The sequence below is a fragment of the Bos indicus x Bos taurus genome, chromosome 24, assembly GCF_003369695.1.
Source record: "Bos indicus x Bos taurus breed Angus x Brahman F1 hybrid chromosome 24, Bos_hybrid_MaternalHap_v2.0, whole genome shotgun sequence".
NCBI lineage: Eukaryota > Metazoa > Chordata > Mammalia > Artiodactyla > Bovidae > Bos > Bos indicus x Bos taurus.
In genome coordinates, this window is record NC_040099.1 from 47,317,657 (window position 1) to 47,335,899 (window position 18,243).

An 18,243-nucleotide genomic window follows, 5' to 3' on the forward strand; every position below is an offset into this window, starting at 1 on the left:
CTTAGTCTTTAATGGATGTATAAGGGGTTTCATCACGGAGGTCAGATTCCCTTGACTTGACCGCTCTCAGGGAAGCTCCCTCCTGCGTCCGCCAACCCTCTGTCCTGCTACGGCTCCCGAGGCCCTGTGAGAGCTCGTCTGCACACCATCCTCTTCTTAGTCAGTCAGCTCTAGCCTCTAAAGCCGCCATTACATCCATGCAGCACACCCACCCCTCATCCAGATAATTTGCATCTTGGGATTAGCCTCAAGATCAGGCTTTCCGTGTCATCACAGATGTGAGACGCTGCCCACGTGACTCCCTGGTCTTGGAATCTTTGTCTGGCATTGTTTCCTTCCATTGACCAGCTTGTGTCTTACCTATGGTTCTAGGTAAGCAAGAGTCTTGACCTCTGCTTCGAGTTCTTGTTTCAGATGGTTTTCCAGCTTTGACTCACTGGCTAAGGCAAGAAGTTTGACCTTCAGGCAAAGCATTTCAAGAAGCTTTGTAGGAGTCCAGATCGTTATGGAAAATCTATGAGTGATTTTTCAGGCCTGAGCATAGGCTCTCCTCCCTCCCTCTTCCTGAGCCCCAGGGTCCGTGAGATGGCCAGAGCCTCTATCTGGGCCCCCCTCAACAGAGATATGTCTGTGCTAATCCGCCTGATTCTGGACCATTCCACTGTTCCACAGGAGAAAATGGAACAGGGGAGTTGATATTTTTCTAACTTTAGCTTCTTGCTTATATTATCCCAGTAATTGGTTAAAGTCTTAGCTATTTCATTTCTGGCTTGTTGCTCTCTGAGCTCGTGGCAGCTTTCATTGGTGAGTTAGTATTGAACAGAGGGAGGTGACGGAGAAGGAAGAGTGCACAGTGAGAGAGTTAAGAGGTGGAAACAAGTCAAGGCCTCTTCTTGGGGGTCCTGGCTGGAGGAGCTATGCCCTGAGGGCTGGGCATGTGATTTGAGGAGCTCAGACTTAATGTGGTAGGAGACAGTCTGTATCATATTCATCTTGTTTTAAGGAGGAAAAACTAAGCCAGGCTATAGTGAACAATGTGGTATTACACATTTGAAAGTTGCTAAGAGAGTAGACCTTAAAAGTCCTCATCATAAGGATAAAAAAAATATTTGTAATTATGTGAGGTGATGGGTGTTAACTAAACTTATCAATCATTTCACGATGTATATATGTATTAAATCATGCTGTACACCTCAAACTTAGACAATGTGATATTGCAAATTGTACATCAATAAAACAGGAAGAAAAACAACTAGACAACTATTAAAAATGTGGGCTCTGGAAGTTCCCTGATGGCCCAGTGCTTAAGACTCCATGCTTCTACTTCCGGGTGCATGGGTTCGATCCCTGGTCAAGGAGCTAAGATCCCACATGCCATGTGGCACAGCAAAAAATTAATAAATAAAGTCATTGATCTCTAATAAAATAGAACTCTGGGGCCTGATGATATGGCGATGCAGGCATCGTGATACAGCAGACGACTGGCTGTGTTGTTGTGGGCAAGCTCTGTCACCTCTAAGCCTGCATTTCCTCATCTGCACAAAGGGCCTTCGGGGTGCTTAGGTGGACTAAAGGAGAAATATATCAACAAAATGCAATATAATGGTAACAGAGCTTTCTTCTCTTCTTCTCAGGGGCAAGATTGGCATGTAACTTTTTAAATGTGCCATGTCCTTTCCCGGGGCATTTCTTCCCTAGGGGTAAGGATGAAGGTAGATACACTTAAGGTAATAGAGGAAAATAGTGGCTCAAATGATCCATATAGCAGATCAGATTACTTAGTTAGCTTTCATAGCATAATGTGATTTTCATTTTACTGAAATTGGTTGACTTTTCTAAATGTACTTTTATCCTGAATAATTCCCACTCTATCTATAAGCAACTTAGTCCTAAATTATACATGAGGTGAGCTCTGTACATGTTGTTTCTAGGCAGGGACTATATTAGGATAAGCTTGGTGATACTACAGTAAGAAACAGCCCTTCAAATACATAGTTTATTTCCTGCTTGGCTATATGTCCATCAGGCATCAATAAGAGGGTTCTATACCTACTGGTCATGCAGGATTTATGAAGTCATCATTTCAGCATATGTGGGATTGCAGAATCAGGGGAAAGAGAGCTAGTGAATCACATGTGCTAGGCTAAGTTGCTTCAGTCATGTCCAGCTCTTTGAAACCCTATGGACTAAAGCCTACCAGGCTCCTCTGTCCATGGGACTCTCCAGGCTAGAATCCTTCTCCAAGGGATTTCTTTACCCAGGGATCAAATCCCAGTCTCTTACATCTCCTGCATTGGCAGGCAGTTCTTTACCACTAGCACCACCTGGGAAATGCAGTGAATCACATACTGGGATTTAAATCTACTGTCCAGAGGTGACACATATTACTTGCTCTTACATTTCATTGGTCAATGCATATGATCATGCTCAGGTTCAGCTGGCAAAGAAGTGCTATCCTACTGTGTACCGAAGACAAAAGGTACAAACATCTGATAAAAGACCAAATGATAAAGACAGGAACAGAAATTATTTAATGATTATACTTTACAGCATATTTCAATCTTGTAGAGTTTCTGAAGTCTTGGTGGAAGCCTCTGAAGAAGTGTGAACTGTGATTAAACATCTTCCTTTTGACTTTAAACAAATGGAGCTCTTATTATAAGCAGCAGATGATTTTGGTAGTATTTGTCAGGTCCTGTTCAGATCCCCCCATAGCTCAGATGGTAAATCCACCTGCGGTGCAGGAGACCTGGGTTCGATCCCTGGGTTGGGAAGATCCCCCAGAGGAGGACATGGTGACCCACTCTAGTATTCTTGCCTGGAGAATCCCCATGGACAGAGGAGCCTGGCGGGCTACAGTCCATGGGGTCGCAAAGGGTTGGGCACGACTGAGCGACAGCACAGTCAAGTCCTGTTCACTCACCAACCCTGGCTGCAACTATGAAGGGTAGTTCCAGAGGAGCTTACGCACATGCTGACCTAGTTTCAGTCCAACGGCACACTGATTTCTACCCCGCGACCTTCTCCAGGAGGAACTTTCTCACGCTCTGAGTCAATGCATCCCAGAAATGCATGGGCATTGTCACCCCTCAGGGTGATCCTCTTCCAATGGGGGATAGAACCAGTGGACAAATATTCCAACCTCTCATCCTTTAGATGGACAACTTCACAGGACATTCCTTCTAATTCTCAGAAGTCCTGTGGACTAGAGCAGTGCCTGTCATAGCAACAATGACAATGTCTTTAAATTGGCTTTTTTCTCCTTCCCTCTCCCATTCTTCCTGATCCTTCACCCCTTCCTGGGATTACTTCCCAAATGAATGACATGCAACCATGTCCTCATCTCAAAATCTACTACTGGGAGGATATCTCCTAGGACACCGACCCAATTCTTCAGAGAGGAGAGCATTATATATATATATATACACATCTGCTCAAAAACTTGGGAAGATAAAGGACTATTGTAGGAAGGCAGAAAACAACAGCAAAATCAGTTTGCTGCTGCTGCTGCTGCTGCTGCTAAGTTCCTTCAGTCGTGTCTGACTCTGTGTGACCCCATAGACGGCAGCCCACCAGGCTCCCCCGTCCCTGGGATTCTCCAGGCAAGAACACTGGAGTGGGTTGCCATTTCCTTCTCCAATGCGTGAAAGTGAAAAGTGAAAGTGAAGTCGCTCAGTCGTGTCTGACTCTTCACAACCCCATGGACTGCGGCCTACCAGGCTCAGGTCTGTATTAAAATAAGTTTGCATTCTCCAATGCTGGGATCAAGAAAGAGATGGTAAAAGGGAAGTGGGGATTGTCTGATTAGATTAAACTTGCCAGGGAAAATTCACAGTTATATACAAGCAGTTATTTGGGAGGTTGCTGAAACCAACTTCCTGATTCACCTCAATGTTATAAGAAAAGTTTGGGGTCAACCCATCCTTTCCCATCCCCTGAAGACTATGAAAGAGGAAGGTGTTAGTCTAGGCACTTAGCTGTCTTAGCTCTTATAGATGATCCTTTCCAGGCTTCAAAGATGCAAAGAAAGCCTGGGACAGAGTATAGGCAACAAAAGAGAACAGAACTGTTCTGCATGACAAAACTGGAGAAATGGATTTTTTTGTCCCATAGAGGAAAGGCAAGAGACTTCTGACAAGGTGAGAAGGCGGAGAGCACAGACTAGTTTGGAACCCAAGCTGTAGAATGGCTTATGTCCTTTCATATTCATTATTATATTCTTAGTGAAGAATATTTCCTTAATGATATTAATCACTGAATATCTTTGTTCTGATAGAAATCTCTCCACCTCTTCAAGCACTCAGTAATGTCCACCACATACCCAAGTGCCTTGTGCATATGCTATGTCCGGAAATTAATGGAAATTTTAGTTCAAGTTCTGAGCAAGGTAAATGCTGTGTGCAATGGAGAGAGTGAGTTCAGGGAAGTAAGATATTCTCCAAATGCAACTAACTCAGGGGCCTGGGGCTCAGAGATGGGGTGTGCAGAAATCTTGGAAAAGAGATTCTCAAAACTGTGGAAAGAAAGCTTCAGTCTATCTTAGCTAAAGGCTAAGGGGTATGAGGACCCCAACTGATTTCTCAGTTACTGAACACATGAGGACAGAAATCATTAACCATTAATTAATTAATCATTAATTTTGATGGAGAGAAATGAGGCTCAGTGCAGTTGCATGAATTCAACACATTCATTCAATTAAAAACACTTATTCATTCACCTGAAAAAATACTCTGCTGAGTGCCTGTTGGATGTAAGGCTAAAATGGTGGGTGACAGGTTAGAAACATTTATGCCCTGATCCCTTCCCTCGAGGAATTTCGAAATGAGCTAGGGCAAAGCCAAAGATGGACTCTGCATTTGGGGAGCTCCCCTCCTCCAGCCTGCTGTCTCCACCTGCCCTTGTGCTGTCCAAGAATCAGGCTTCACATCCCAAGGGCAGGGGGAGGTCCTCTTCGACACTGCACCAGTGAAGCTGGTGGGCTTTCATCACTGCACTGGGTTCAACGACTTGCTGACGTGGCTACTGTTGGCTTAATGTGATCCATCAGGCAGGATGTAGATGAAGATATTTGAGAAGTTGAGACTGATGGGGACTGACTTCTGGAATGCTGATAACTGCCGTGAAAATCTGTTAATTCCTCAACAACAGTTTCCTTCTTTAGTCAACCTATCAATCAGCAACTATTTGTTGGGTTCCTCCACCACAAGCTGGACACTCTGTTGTCCGCCCTGAAGAGGAGGTGAGACTGTGTTAAAAGCTATGAGTTAAACAGGGCATCAGAATGGAAATAATGAAGTGGAGAGAAACCTCTTCCAGCAGAGCTGTGGTTTCGAGTCTCTCTTCCGTTTATAACAGCTGACTTTGACCAGTGCTGCTTTACCACACGGAGAGTCTTCCTACCCTTCTTTCTTCCTATTAAAATCTTGCTCATTCCTCAAGTCCTAATGCATGCCCCTTCCCTCAGGAAGCCTTCCTTGACCCTCTGGCCCTTATTATTTGCTGTGTGTGTAGCTTAGTCAACTGTTACTTCAGTGATATCAGCATTGATCCTGGGAGATTCTAACAGATGTTAATGTAAAAAAATCATTCCATTCTCAGATGCGTTTGGGAAACACCAGGCTTAACATAGTTAAATGGGTTTCTTTCAAGCAGAATGACTCAGACCCTTTAATATGTTCATGTAATTGTAACCAGGGTGACCATACAATTTATGATCCAACAGAGAACACTTAGAAAGTGAGAGGGGTGCCATTATTAATGATGCGAAGACAATTGGTGCAAACTGGAACTGTCCCCAGCAAACCAGGACATACAGTTAAAACCTAATTAACAGGTGGAGACAGCAGGCTGGAGGAGGGGAGCTCCCCAAATGCAGAGTCCATCTTTGGCTTTGCCCTAGCTCATTTCGAAATTCCTCGAGGGAAGGGATCAGGGCATAAATGTTTCTAACCTGTCACCCACCATTTTAGCCTTACATCTGACAGGCACTCAGCAGAGTATTTTTTCAGGTGAATGAATAATTAGGACATATAGTAAAACCTAATTAAAATCTCTCCAAGTATTGTTTCCAAACCTTCTCAGACCGAGGAATCCTTTGGTTAAGGAGCATACCTTGGGTCAGTATTCTGTGGATCACACTTTGGGATATGCTGCTGCTGTGTGATCCAACCTGCATGTGAGTTCCTCAAAAGCAGGGTCTGGTCATGTTCATATTTGTTCCCCTTTGACACCTAATGCAATTCCCTGCAATAATGGAGGTTTGATAAAATACCAATTGAAAATTAAAGTAGGAAGAAAATTGCTTTTATTTTCCTTGGGCATCTCAAGTTAGAGGTTATTTTATAGAGTCTTGATACATGTATTAGTCAAGGTTTCCAGAGAAACAGACCAGCAGTGTTTGTGTGTGTGTGTGTGTGTGTGTGTGTTTAGAGATAGATAGATAGATGGATAGATGGATGGATAGATAGATAGATATTGATTTATTTTAAGGAGTTGGCTCATGCTACTGTGGAGACTTAGTAAGCCCCCAATCCACAGGGCAGGCCAGGAGGCTGGAGACCCAGAGAAGAGTGGCAGTCCAGTTTAAAGTCTAAAGGCAGTTTGCTGGCAGAATTCCTTCCTACCTGGGGGAGGTCAGTCTTTGTCCTAGTAAGACCTTCAACTGACTGGAAGGCAAACCCACACTATAGAGGGTAATCTGTTTTACTCGAAGTCCATCATTTTAAGTGTTAAACTGCATCCAAAAATGTCTCACAGAAACATTCAGAATATTTGACCAAATATCTGGGCACTGTGGCCCAGCCAACTTGACCCATAAGATTAACTATCATAATGCATATGGGAGGCTCACTCACATTTCATTGGAGATGTGTTTGCAGCAGGGATCCAGCTTGAGCCTCCAAAGAGTCACAGGGGCTGAGCCTATGGGATGGACTGGGATAGGGCCGGGAGGACTGGAACTGAGTGGGAAGAGCTGTGGGAAGGGCTGGACTGGGGCCGCAAGAACAGCCGCTCCCCACGGGTTCATGTCTGAGGTTTGCAAAGGGAAGAAAACAAAAGAGCTATGAGCACAGGGCTCCTGAGAAGGCTCAGGGCCCTTGGGGTGCTGCTGTGTCCCAAGTGACAAACTGAGTCACAGAGGTGGGGACAGCAGCACTCTCTCACTTCAGTGTGGAACATGAATTGACCCTAAGAAGGCCAGGTCTCGCGGGGCTGTAACACTGTCCATATTGCGTATAATTTTAATAGAATCCTTCCTGCAAGGTAGCTGCTATCCCCATAAACACATGCACACACACACACACACATACACACACACCTGCACACACTCCTCCACACACTCAACTTCACAGGCTCTCTTGCAGAGAAGGGTAGCCATGTGACAAAGTTTGAACTGATGAGATCTGAGATGAAACAAGAAGTTTCTGGTGGGGTTTTCGGGAAAACAGGGCAGACTCAGCTGGCATAGGCCCATTCATTAATTTTGCCCTGTTCTCTCTCCCCTTCTTCTGGCCTGGAACATGGATGCAATGCCCATAGGTCCGGTAACCAAGCTGCCATCTAAAGAACCAAAGTCACATGCCAAGGACGGTCAACCCGGAAGGAAGAAGAAGCCTTTTCCTTGAGCACTGCGCCTGTGTTGCCCACCCCTGGACTCTGCCATATGAGAAAAAGAACCTCTTATTTGGTTAACTACTTATTCAGGTTTCTATACTGTCACTCTGCTTATTTAACTTATATGCAGAGTGCAGCATGAGAAACGCTGGGCTGGAGGAAGCACAAGCTGGAATCAAGATTGCCGGGAGAAATAGCAATAACCTCAGATATGCAGATGACACCACCCTTATGGCAGAAAGTGAAGAGGAACTCAAAAGCCTCTTGATGAAAGTCAAAGAGGAAAGTGAAAAGGTTGGCTTAAAGCTCAACAGTTAGAAAATGAAGATCATGGCATCTGGTCCCATCACTTCATGGGAAATAGATGGGGAAACAGTGTCAGACTTTATTTTTGGGGGGCTCCAAAATCACTGCAGATGCTGACTGCAGCCATGAAATTAAAAGACGCTTACTCCTTGGAAGAAAATTTATGACAAACCTAGATATCATATTGAAAAGCAGAGACACTACTTTGCCAACAAAGGTCTGTCTAGTCAAGGCTATGGTTTTTCCAGTGGTCATGTATGGATGTGAGAGTTGGACTGTGAAGAAAGCTGAGCGCCAAAGAATTGATGCTTTTGAATTGTAGTGTTGGAGAAGACTCTTGAGAGTCCCTTGGACTGCAAGGAGATCCAACCAGTCCATTCTAAAGGAGATCAGCCCTGGGTGTTCTTTGGAAGAAATGATGCTAAAGCTGAAACTCCGGTACTTTGGTCACCTCATGCGAAGAGTTGACTCATTGGAAAAGACCCTGATGCTGGGAGGGATTGGGGGCAGGAGGAGAAGGGGACAACAGAGGATGAGATGGCTGGATGGCATCACCGACTCGATGGACGTGAGTCTGAGTGAACTCTGGGAGTTGGTGATGGACAGGGAGGCCTGGCGTGCTGTGATTCATGGGGTTGTGAAGAGTCAGACATGACTGAGCGACTGAACTGAGCTGAACTGAATCTTTAATAAGGGACTTCTCTGGTGGCTCATTGTTGAAAAAAAAATCCACCTGCCAATGCAGGAGGCACAGGTTCAATTCCTGGGTCGGGTAGATCCCCTGGAGCAGGAAATGGCAACCCACTCCAGTATTCTTGCCTGGGAAATCCCAAGGACAGAGGAGCCTGGTGGGCTACAGTCCGTAGTGTCACAGAAGAGTTGGACATGACTTAGCTACTAAAGAGCAATGACAATTTATAATAAACCACTCCATAACTCTGTGGTTTAAAACAGCAGCAGTCGCTTTGCTGGGCAGACGATCACCTGCTGTGATCTGGGCAGGTGAGGATGGTCTACTTGTGCTCTACCTGGAGTCAGTTTAGACAACTCGAAGGATCAGGTTTGTACTTATCTGAAGTTTTGCTTACTCACAGGTCTGGTGGTTGATGGTGACCTGGACCAGGGCTTCAGCTGCAATACTTGAATGTGGCTCCCTTGTGCCTGAGTTTCCTTGCAACATGGCACCTGGGCACTAATGTCAGGCAACCCAAGAGAAGGAGAGCCAGGCAGAGGCCAGGCGATCTTCGATCACCTAGCCTAGGGTATTAGGCAGTACTGATTCCACTGCGCTCTACTCACTGAGGTAGCCACAGAGGCCAGTCCAATTGCAAGGAGAGGGGAAACAGACTCCACCTCTTTATGAGACAGAAACACGTGGGACTGGAAATGTGGCTGTGGCCATTCTTGTAAAATCTACTCTGCTGCAGCATTCTTATCAGTTTTCTGTTACACGCAGCCAGTTGGCACTCCAGCTGATGGAGGAGGATCCCTGCCACGTGTTCCTCGTGATCATTTCCTCTTCCCCACCTGCCTCTGGGCTGTCTCATGAGGTCTCATAATGCTGAGATGGTCAGACCACTACTAGTGGGTTGCTGATCTTGAGGGGCAGGAAGCTTCCCAAATCCCATTCAGCCAATGGGCATCTTAACATACTCCTTGATCACCTATAGAAAATATTTTGTGACAGATGTAAAAGAAGTATGACTCAAAATATCTTCAGTCTTATTAGAGTATTAATATTTATAAACATGACCCAAAGAGTAATCAATATGCAAGGGTCAGTAATATGACTCTAGAAGGAGAGATGCAGACCAAGTGCCATAGATGATGAAGCAATGCAACCTCAGTGTGGCCTGAGGCTGATCAGGGTTGGCTCCGCAGAAGGCGTGGGATGGGGAAAGGAGTAGAAGGCTTTTCACGTAAGAGGCTCAACAAGAAGCCCTTACAGAAACGGGAATGAACTTGGTGTGTTTATAAATCTGGAGGCAACTGGGCTGATTGGACAATGGAATCTTAGAGGCGAGTAGGGAGACAGGGCTGGGGGTGGTGTGGGGGAGAGAAGGAGAGCAGGGTTACAGATGGTAGATTTCTGGGGCATCATGCTGGCCAAAGCCTGCCTCTCCAGGTCCCTCTAATGGGATGAGGCAGGCTAGCTTGTTATCTCAAAGCACAAGGAGTGAGAAGGAAGAGTTCCTCTCTTCCTTGTGACAAGAGCAACCGTGCCTCGCTGATTCAGTCAAGTCACATTTATAGTACCTCTAGTACGTTCCAAGCCCTAAGGACATTGTAATGAGTGTAAAACACCCCTGCTCTTAATTTGCTTCCAGTCTGCTGGGGGTATACAACAAAAAATGGGCTCCTAGCGTGATGTAATAGTGGGAGACATATAATGATGAGGCAGGTACAAGGTGGAGATGGAAGAAGGTAAAACCAGCAGTCACTGTAGCCTGCAGTGTGGTGGGGGAGCCAAGGAAGGTGTCCCCAAAAGGGGGGTTTCTAAGTTAGTGTCTGAGGGACTAGGCCATTCATGGATAAGAAGTTGGCAGAGGAGTAGGCAGGAAGATGAGAGTAGAAAGACTCCTGCTAGATCAGGAATTGGGAGGTCCAGGGCTTCGGTTATACTTTTGTCTCTATTAGCCGTGTGACCTTAGCAAAATGTCTTTCTGTAGGCTTTAAACGTCCTCATCCATGCAATGAGAGTGGCCCATGACCTCTCTTCCAGCTCAAAACCTCTCTGATTGTCAGAAGAAGTTTCTTCTGAAAGGGATTTATATGGAGGTGCTTAAGGAATGCATATGTTTAGTTAATTTAGTAGTTTAGCTTCCTGTGTACAAATTACGGCTACCTCCAGAGAGAGAGGGTTCTATTCAAAGCCTGGTATTCGTTTTGATCACGCTCAGAAATACTGCAGGAAATCATCAACATCGCGCACGAAACCTCCTCTCACTCACACCCCAGACAGATGACAAAGTGATAAGCAGAGCTAATTCCCTGGGGCAATATTTCTTCCCAAAGCATAGATATGGGTGAATTATTGCCATTCTTAATTGCCTAATGATTTTTTTCCCTATCATGTAATCTTTTCGGGGGGTTGTATTTTTACCATCTTGCAAATTCATATTGGCAGAGTGATATACATTGTCGAATAAAACACAGTGGCCAATCCATCAAAAATCAGGCGGCAGTTGCCTTGAGTTTTTTGGAGAGAGACTGGAGGCGGGGAGGAGGAGGGATGGGGAGGGAAGGTGCTGCGGTGGTAGAGGTGGTGGCTTCCTCACTGGTGGGTCAGTCGTTCTCCAGGCTGACCCAGAGACAGCTGAGCATCCCAAGCTACTCCGGGTTCTTTTCCTTCTGGGTCCGAGTTTTGGCCCTTTGGGGTGTTCGCCTTATTAGCCACAGCTGTCTGGGGAACTCAGAAGGCAATTAGACCAGGGAGTGAGCCATTTAGGGGATTGATAATGGAATGTGGATTCTTTTCTCCCTAACTTAATTGTTTGCATCTGACCAGAAATCATTACCAGCTGATGGCTGCTTGGTGGCATCTGTGAACTGGCAGTGACCCAGTGGAGTTCACAGCACATGATGGGAGAGGGTTCTTGGGAGAAACCTAATGAAGAGAGGGTTCTTAGCAGCTTTGATGGTGAGGGGGGATTTCTCCTAGACTTGCGGGTCCTTTGAGAGGAGATTTTGCTACTTTGCTGCCTGCTTTCCTCTTTCAGGAATGTAAGGACCCTTGACAACGGCTGGAAGACTTGCTGATGCCGCGCCCGCAAATTCTCTACGTGGTTCTGCACGTGAGGATTAGCTGAGGATCTTTGCACCCTTCCTTTGCTCCAGGATCAACCCCAGACCAATTATATCTGAATCTCTGGGGGTAGAACCTGGACATTATTTTTAAAACCAGGTGTTTCCAATGTGCAGCTAAAGTTGAGAGGCACCCAAAAGGCAAGAGTCTCATCATCCCTTACTCAGAAACAATTATCTTGAACATCTTGATTGAGGCAAGCACAGGTGAAGGGAATAAGGAAGAAAAGGGAGCGTGGGGAACCCTGCAAGCAATTTCCTCAAGAAGTCCTTATTGAGACCTACTATGTACAGGTCTCTTAGTCAAAAGTAACAGCTGTTACTCGGGGCAGTTGGGCCCTCACTCATTCTGAACTCTGTGTGTTTATAAACACTGAGTTAACTGGGCTGAGTGGACAGTGGAATCTTAGAGGCGAGTAGGGAGACAGGGCTGGGGGTGGTGTGGGGGTCAGAAGGAGAGCAGGGTTACAGATGATGGATTTCTGTGATACCACGATGGCCAAAGCCCTCCTTTCCAGGTCCCTGTAATGGGATGAGGGAAGCTAGCTCCAACCACACCACTGGTACCCAGCGGCACCCAAAGTGGCTGATCCCCAGTAAAAGTGAATGGGGAAGCCCAGATGCCAGAAGCTTCTTAAAACCCAGACTGTCACTCTGTGGAGTGTGCAAAGTCTAAAAGAACAGGGAACAAACAAGAAACTTGCACGAAGCCTTTGTCTGAGTCTTTGTAGTTGACTGACGGTTAAGGGAGATGGAAGGATGGACACTGCAGTCCACAAATGACTGCTTGAGACAGAAGAAAAGACATCCTCCTCCTGTGAGGTCTTGACCAAGTCAGCCTCCGGGCACCTTCCACCACCCTTTCCATTTCTCCCCCTTGGTTACAGCTTTGTAGTCTTTTCCTTTTCGGGAGCAAAAGGCAAATTCATCTCATTTCCTCACAGTTGCTGCCAAATAAGTTCCAGGCTTGCTCTGCCACAGACTTGTCCAGGGTGACCAACTGTCCGGGGGTGGCCAGGATAGAGGGGACTCCTAAGGCTTCATATTAAAAACTGGGACAATCATGGGTACACCAGGCCACATTAGTCACCATTCAGAAGCACTTAGACCTGTATGAAGGCTAATTTCCTCCTTGGGTTCTGAATTATTTTTTTTTCAGTTGTAAATCAAGAATGACATTTGATTTGAAGGCTGAGGACCTCCAGGTAGAGAGGGAATAAACAAGAAATAAACAAGACAAGTCCTAGGAGCAACATAATGTGTCTCCAACCAGAGGATTAAGGGAGATTGGAGCTTTGATACACCTCAGTTTTCTTTTCTATTCTTTTATTCTTTTCTATTCACATATTCTAGGTTCTTCAGCTTTTCTTCAGTTACATCAAACTCTGGCTTACATTTCAGGAGATTATCTTGACTGCACAGAAAAACAGACTGTGATTTCTCTTTTCTGAATCAATTAATAGTTATTAGGGGAAACCACGATGAGAAAGGCACCAGGCCATGCTCTGGGGGACACCACACTGCCTTAAAGCATTTATGATCTGGTTAAGATGACACCCTGAGCATGTGGAAGGAAAAAAGAAAACTAAATATAAACAAAATGGAACAGAGGGTCATTTTATCTGCAACAGTGTGGTGCTGAGGTAGAAGTTCAGAGAAGACGGAGGTTAACATGGGTTGGGAATTCTTCATTCAGGTGATACCTGGGAGGAAGGTGACTTGGCTAAATGGAGAAGAGGAAGGAGGGCATTGCACACTGAAGGGTTAAGGGCACTTCATGAGGGAAAACAGCCCTGAACGGGGTGGGTGCTAGGAATGATGGGGAGAAACCAACCCCTGTAACCTGGGTTGTCCCTTCCTGAGCAGGACATGTCCCCAGCCACCGCACGAGGCACGCTGTGGCTGTTCCATTGTTGCCTAGAGGCAGAATGCCTTCTACACTCCATTGGCTCATAATTTTCCTTCTCTCTCTTCCAGGCTAGCCCATCTCCTCCTTAGAAACTGCTGTCTGTTCCTGAGTCCTTTCAGCATCACCAGGAAGGTGGCATGGTAGGGGGTCGGTGTTTTAAAATGCAGGTTTTGTTATCTTTCAGGTATGATGCAGCCAACAAATCAGGAGACAACAGGCATTGGAAACACTGTTCGTTGGAGTTCCCAAGAGGAGGGGCCACTTCAAGCCCTGAGGTCAGTCAGGAGACTGAGAGAGAGAAGTGAACCGTGAGTGAGGACTCTTCTCGCGGTTTCTGCCGAGAAGCAAGGCCAGGCCAGCAGGCTCAGGATTGGCTGGTTTGAATCAGTTCAGTGGGCTCCGAGGTAGAGGGGGTCCCCTAAGTGTCTGACACCTGGCCTTGGGGTGACTGAGATGGGAGGAACATGGCCCCAAGTATGAGAGCCAGAAAAGGAGGTGGTTGGGGGAGCAAGCTCTTCGCTGGAAAGTTTGCACACACTAACCATGCTCCATTGCTATCTCTAGGAATTAGCTAAGCCTTGGGTGGGGGTTCCCTTGTGGCTCAGCTAATGAAGAATCCACAATGCGGGAGACCTGGGTTCAATCCCTGGGTTGAGAAGATCCCCTGGGAAGGGAAAGGCTACCCACTCCAGTACTCTGGCCTGGAGAATTCCATGGACTGTATAGTCCATGGGGTTGCAAAGAGTCGGACACGATTGAGTGACTTTTCCTTTTTTCGCTTTTCTCGGGTGGAGGTGGGAGTGGGCATGGGGATGGGCGTGGGGGTGGGCGTGGGGGTGGGGGCCCTCCCTCTCCAGTCAGCAAGGCCCCAAATGTCAGAGCACCAGGAGCACAGAAAAATAAAAAGGTGTGATTAATACAGTTGGGATGTAGTTAATGGCAGGATCCTCTATGAAGCCCTCACTGAAGCATAGTCCTCTTCTGAATGGCTGAATCTGTGTCTGTTTGTCTGCCCTCCGCGTAAGCTCCATCTTCTGTTTTATGCTCAAATTCTTGGTTATGCAGAGAAGAGCTACCATAATGGGCCAGAGATGGCTGCCTTTTGAAAGGTCTGCTTGCAAGGCTGGCCCTCAGCTGGTGTCTGGGAACTCAGATTTCAGGAGGAACTTGGATTCCCACGCTGAAAAGGATGGGTTACTCTGTCTAATGAGGTCTGTCCTGAGCCCCGATGTTCTTCTGGGAGTCTGGAATTTTGGTACCTGCCAGGTGAGGGTGTTGGCGCCACCAGCTCCCAGTAAAAACCCTGGGCACTGCATCTCTCAGGTGCTTCCCTGCCTGCTGGACAACCCTTCAGCCTTGTTGTCGCAAGTCACCGTGGAGGGGACTAAGCATGTCCTGTGTGGATCTTCTGGGAGAGGATCTTGGAAGCTTGTGTCTGGTTTCCCTCACACTTCACCCCATGCACCTTTTCCCTTTGGCAATTTTGCTTTGGATCCTTTTGCTGTAATAAGCCATGAGCATGACTATAGCCTGAATCCTGTGAGCCCTCCCAGGCTCACCGGTGAAACTGGCTGCAGCCCGGGGACACCTGACATGTCTGGAATCCCGGCCTTGCTCAGCTCAATTGGTTCGTGAGCTCCTAGGATTCAGGGATTGTGCATCCCTGATTCCTGGCAGGAGCATCACATTAAGACCCAGAACATCCGCTTGTGAAGTTTTGCTTCTCTCCATCCAGCTGCATGGCTTTGAGGAAATCAGTTACCTCTGTGGAGCCTGTTTTCTCATCAGAAATGAAGACAGTAATTCCCTTCCTCATGGTATGTTATGAGTTCCAAATAAGATATTGGGTGTGAAAACATTCCCAACCCTTAAGACATAATATCACTGAAAAATTACTGTAAATCTATGCACTCCCACTGTATCTTGGATAAGGTAGACAGTCAGTGAGTTTCTGCCAAATAGATAAGTGAAGACAAATTATCTCATTCTTTCTTCTCCAAGAGGCCATGGCACCTGGCAGGAATCAGCACACTGAAGAAAACACTTAATTTTCAATCCTTGGGAAGGAAAACTGGAAGAAAAAAAAGAAAAACCAAAATAGCAGGGTTTAGGGTGCAGGGTTCTTTAGTGGTTCCCACTTCCACGTCCCTCCCCCAACACTACAACCGCCCTCCCCACCACCTAGTTGCCAATCCTGGGCCATGGGGTGGTGCTCTCAGAGCCTTGTAGACGCCCTAAGACCATTTGCTTGTGAATCCCTCACTCCTCAGCCCCCTGTCAGCCACCACCAGGAGGAACACGAGGCCTTAATTGATCAGCAGGGCCGTAGCCTTGAGAACTTGATTCAGGTATTGACTTCTAAGGAGCCAGTTTCACTCCGGCCTCCACAGCTAGGAGCGGCTGAACATCAAAACTATTAACCTCTGGCCCGAGCAGTTGGCGAGGCAGCCCAGCAGCAGTAATTAGGAAGTCAATCGGAATCGCCTGTCTCACTTACACCGCCGTGTCAATCAATAGCGCGGTGACAGGTTCATTAGGCCCAGGCCATGCAAGCCCAGCCTGTAACAACCTCATAAAATACACCAACGACTCAGGGCAGAGAGAAATCTGCCCGAAGGACTGCAGTGGATGACAATATGTATTGATTAGGGCTCCAGCAATTTATGAAGTGCTACTTGTTGGCCAACCTTTCTGACTCAGTGCTAAATTTTCCCAAGGAGTTGCCAGATGAAACCAAATATTACCCTTTAAAAAAATGAGAGAAAGCCAAGCTGTTGTCTGACAGGGCATTTTTTACGTTAGTTACTCCTCGCGAATAATCTATCGGGGTAAAACTTCAATAGTTACTTAAGGCTGAAGCGTTACCTTTGTCTCTGTGACCATCAGACTTTGAAAGAAGACATCTATCTGGGGAAGAAAAAATATGATCTGACATGTGATTAGGTAAGACTCTACCTTCGGAGAGACAGGGTGATTTAGGCATTCATTTCTTCTTGGCGATTTTAATGGTTCGTCTGAGTTGTTCCAGAGGGAAGGCTGACACCTGGCTTTGCAGGGCTAATTTAAGAGTGCAATAGAATGAGGGGGTGTGTGCAAAAGGGTGCCTTCTGGCTCTTTCCCCATCATCATGGATAACATTGCTTGACCACACTGCAGAGACCTTGCCTGCCTCAAAGTCTGCTGAATAACAGGGCAGTTATTCTGAGCCTCATTCTGGGCTGTGGCCTTGAAAAGAGCACAAGGGGAGGTGATGTTCACTGCGCAACCGGAATTACAAGGGGCCTCCCTGTTAGCCTTGGCATACACCAGAGGCATGTGGAATGTCAAATGTCCACTATTTCCTCTGTCTTCAGTGATCAACATGCATTATCTAGACCTATGAATTCATGAACAAGTGGTGGCTTGAAGCTGCTTTATGTTCAGTCACTGTCATGTCCGACTCATAGTAACCCCAGGGACTGCAGCTCACCAGGCTCCCCTGTTCTCCACTGTCTCCTGAAGTTTGCTCAAATTCATGTTCATTGAGTCAGTAATGCTATCTCACCATCTTGTCCTCTGCTGCCCCCTTCTCCTTTTGCCTTCAATCTTTTCCAGCATCAGGATCTTTTCCAATGAGTTGGCTCTTGGCATCAGGTAGTCAAAGTATTGAAGCTTCAGCTTCAGCATCAGTCCTTTACATAAGTCCTTTATGTACGAGAAGACTCCAAAAATTCATGACACGTCCCAAAGTTAGTCTCCATTTGAACTGCCCCCAGTGGCATGGCCCTGCTACACACAGGAGCAAGTATATCAAAACAGGGCTGTGGTGGTCAGAGGCAGGCCTGAGGGCTGAGTTCAGTCCATGTTTTGTTATAAATTAGACCCCGACCTCACTGAGTGCAGTGTCTTCATCTGTAAAATGGGATGAAAAAATGTCACTGCTTCTACCCAACGTGGCTATTATGAATCTCAGATGGAACAAAACATCTTTTGTCAAATACTATAAAAGGCAGTTTCTAGAAAAGACACCAGCTGTGCTCATCCAGTTTCCCAGGTGGAAGGGAGCTTCCAAATGGCTACTTGTAAGCTGAGCTTCTCTCCCCTGACATCTCCCCTGGCATGCCCCGATCAATCAACCCACAAACATTTATTGAACTTTGTAAGATATTATGGATGATCTTTACTCCCCTCTTCTGATCTCACTTACAGGAATTCAGTAACAACAAGGCAAGGGAAAATATTGGCTTTTCCCAGTGAAGTGACAAAACAACTCTAATGTAAAACCAGTTCCTTAGGCAGGAATATCTTTTGTCTTGTGGTTCCAGGAATCTGGCTTATTTGTCCGCAAACTCTAGTCCACTGTGGGCTTCCCTAACATTCTCTCTGTGATTCCTTTTCTTTCCGAGTCATTGTACTTGTAGCTTCCTTAAAAAGCATGGAAATAGGAATGTAATTTCTTGTGAAACTAGACAACAAAACAAATTTTAAAATGAAAATAAAATATAAACAGAAAGTAACAAAATTCAGACAACACGTCCTAGCTGAAGGTGACCCTCACCTGTCTTGTGCTGCTCAGTGGGTGCAGGCTAGCAGTTTCCATGGCCTTTTGTTTTGTTCTTTCCCTGGGCCAG